Source organism: Macaca thibetana, chromosome 4 (genome assembly GCF_024542745.1).
Source record: "Macaca thibetana thibetana isolate TM-01 chromosome 4, ASM2454274v1, whole genome shotgun sequence".
NCBI classification, from domain to species: domain Eukaryota; kingdom Metazoa; phylum Chordata; class Mammalia; order Primates; family Cercopithecidae; genus Macaca; species Macaca thibetana.
This window is the reverse complement of record NC_065581.1, coordinates 31,414,624-31,418,018: the sequence shown is the minus strand read 5'-3', so window position 1 is coordinate 31,418,018 and position 3,395 is coordinate 31,414,624. Positions and strand designations below refer to the sequence as shown.

General features: G+C 43.6%; 1 pseudogene; it reads right to left on the bottom strand.

Moving 5' to 3' along the window:
• Window positions 1–894: 894 nt before the first annotated feature.
• LOC126953148 (dihydrofolate reductase-like) lies at window positions 895–1,470 on the bottom strand (annotated as a pseudogene).
• Between the last annotated feature and the right edge of the window lie 1,925 nt (window positions 1,471–3,395).

Below are 3,395 nucleotides of genomic sequence, written 5' to 3'. Positions count from 1 at the left end.
TGCCAAAAAAAAAAAAAAAAGATATGGAGGTTATATATTTAAACAAGGAATTGCTTTAAGTGTTGGCATCCACTGTTCTTGTGCATGCCAGCAGCTTCTTACTGCAAACACCTGGGACTTGCTATAGGGCAGCTGGAGTACCTTCCACCCACACACAGGACAGGGAGCTGACAACCAAGGAGTGGAGGATCAATACTCCAGCTTTCTCCCCTCCGTTTCCCTGTATCTCAGCAGTATGGAGCTTGTTACCAGTGAGAACCTGCTCACTGACTTTACACTGGTTTTCTTGCGTTCTCAGTTCCATTTCTCCATACCTCAATTGATGCTTTCTGGTAAGACCTAGCAAATAAACTGCTTTCACTGAAATTTCAGTCTTGGAACCTTCTCTGGGTTCCCCAAAAGACCGAAATATATTAATTTTCCCATCACTGGACTTCCAGGTTGCTTTCAATTTTTCACTGTTACAAACAGGGCTGCAACATTTGTCTACAAACCTCTAGATATACACGTAGGAAGATTTCAGTATTTCCCACTAGTGAAACTGCTCAGTTGGAAGGTATGTGCATCTTCATCTTTAATAAATACTACCGACATTTGAAAAGCCCGACAATGTCAAGGACTGGCCAGAGTGCCACATGCGATGGGTATGGAATGGCAGCTCACTGTAGCAGGCGTGGGGACTCAGTTAGGGTCTTGGAGAGGCACTTAGTTATAGCAAGAATGTTTCATAAATGGTATCTGATATATTCAAGATTAGTGCGGGATAAAAACACGTTGCTTAGAAATAATTATACACATATCCAAAGTCAACAAAAGTCTGTTTCTTCTCATGTGAAAATACATAATTTTTTTCAGAGGGAGGGGAAACAAAATAAACCAGAAAATCCCTTCATATTAATCATTCTTCTCATATAGTTCAAATTTGAACTTAATGTCTTTCTCCTCCTGGACATCAGAGAGAACACCTGGGTATTCTGGCAGAAGTTTATATTTTTCCAAATCAATTTCTGGAAAAAACGTGTCACTTTCGTCACTTTCAAAGTCCCGCATGATCCTTGTCACAAATAGTTTAAGGTGGCCTGGGTGATTCATGGCTTCCTTATAAACAGAACTGCCACCAACTGTCCAAATAAATAATCTCTACTTTATTTGCTGATTCTGGTTGTTCAGTAAGTTTTAAGATATCATCCAGACTTCTGGCAAGAGAATGAGCTCCTTGTGGAGGTTCCTTGAGTTCTCTGCTGAGAACTAAATTAATTCTATCCTTTAAAGATCGATTCTTCTCAGGAATGGGAGAACCAGATCTTCCTACACGTAACACCAGATTCTCTTTACCTTGTAGTGAAGAGTTTGTGTCATTCTCTGGAAATACCTAAATTCATTCCTGAGCGGTAGCCAGGGCAGGTGCCCGTTCTTGCAAATGCCCATGTTCTGGGACACAGCGACGATGCAGTTTAGCAAACGAACCATGACAGCAGCGGTGAGCACCTCCGAGCCCGATCGCTACACCAGAACGCGTGGCCAAGATTGGCCGGAAGGTTTTTACTTTGAACCTGGAGGATGAGCAATGACATCCCTCTCTCCAACTTAAAGCTCTTCCTGAACATTCACCCCCTGGAGAGCAGGGGCAGCGAGCAGCAGCGCCCCCCTGATGGTCCATGCGTTTCCTTTTGCAGATCACTCACAGCCCTGAGACCCTCCTCTCCTTTCCATGCACCTGGGATTTCTTCACTGGACACCAGGCTGAGTCAAGTTTCTTGTAAAGCAAAAGAAGCGCACAGGGCTTGCTCATGGAGTCCGTGCACTAAGTGGCCGTGGTGGCTGCAATGGACACTGCATGGGCACAGCAATTGAGTCGCCACTCATCAAGGCTGACCTGGCAGCTGCCACTGCTAAGGGCCCAGCCAACCAAAAGCAGCTGTTTTTTTTGGATGGAGAAATAAAACAGGGAATGGTGATTAAGAATAAAATAACATTATGATAGATAAATATGCCACTAAAGATATAGTAGCAGTTTAAATAATTTTGAGACTATGAATAAGATTATGTCAATGGAGAGAACTTATTACAAGTAGAGAAAGCTGGAGTATTTATCCTCCACTCCTTGGTTGTCAGCTCCCTGTCCTGTGTGTGGGTGGAACGTACTCCAGTTGCTCTATAGCAAAAGATGGTGGGGGGAGGAATGGTGTCATCTCCACCTTTGGCGAGATCCGTGTCACCGTGTTCAGGGGAAGGGCCATGAACTCCCCATGCAGAGTGGAGGCTGCGGCTGTGAAGGTGCCTGTGGGAGAGGTAAGGAGCCGCTCCCTCTACACTGATGGCCAAGAGCCTGCAGACGGCGGGGAAGGCTTCCCCTCAGCTGTGTCCTATCAGGTTTTTCCAAGAGTCAAGGAGTAGACCTGCATATTGCCTCTGCTGATGAGAGCTGCACGCACACCTAGAAGTGAGGTCACCCCTGCTGGGGGTCCTGGGGCTGCTGGTTGTTCTGGGTGCTCAGGGGGAAGATGGGGAGGGGGCTTTGTGCAAAACAGTAACCATACTCTATAAATTATTTTTTCCTTAACCTTTGTGTCATAAAATAAAATGTAGGACTCCAGAAGGAAAAAGAAATGGTCTAAAATTTGTGTCCTTGAATAAAAAGTGAACACCCATTAACCACCAGGAATAGACGTTTGTGGAGCAAACCAGAAGCCCCATCATTTGCCCCAGCTCAGCAGTAAACTCTTTCCTCCCCCAAATGAAAATACATCCTGACTTTCACATCATCACTTCTTCGTTCTATTTTATATTTTTATCATCCAAAATTATAATTTAGTTTTACCTCTAGAAATACTCTTTTGTTCTCTTTTATTCTATAGATTCTTTCTTGAAATTTATATTCTGTGGTAGAGCTTCCCATAGTGTGCAGTTGCTCCCCAAGCCATTGTTTAATATGTGTTTTTATTATCTGTATTGCCTCTAAATTGGTTCAGGCTTGGTTTCTTTGTCACTTGTACTTGTTTGATGGTGCTGTATTGTGTTCTTCCATCGAGAGGAAGAACCTGACATTAGTTTTTTGTTTTATTGTGTTGTTAATTGCCATTGCTGTTCAATGGTTAAATTCATTAACTCATGATGGTTTGCAAAAGAGTTATTATAGTCTCGGTCTCTCATTCCTTCCTTATTTATTATCCGAATAATTTCTAAGTAAGAGATTCACGCTCCTCCACTGTTTGTTTACTACTAGAAATTTGTTAACGAGAGACTAAGCCAAGCATCTACTCACCTATGACCCAGCAATAGCACTCTTAGTTATCAACCTTCCTGCCCCCAACGACCTTAAACCCTGCCTCGCTGCTGCCCAACCCGGACCTGGACATGCCGCTCCATGATTGCACCGAGATACTAGCTCAGGT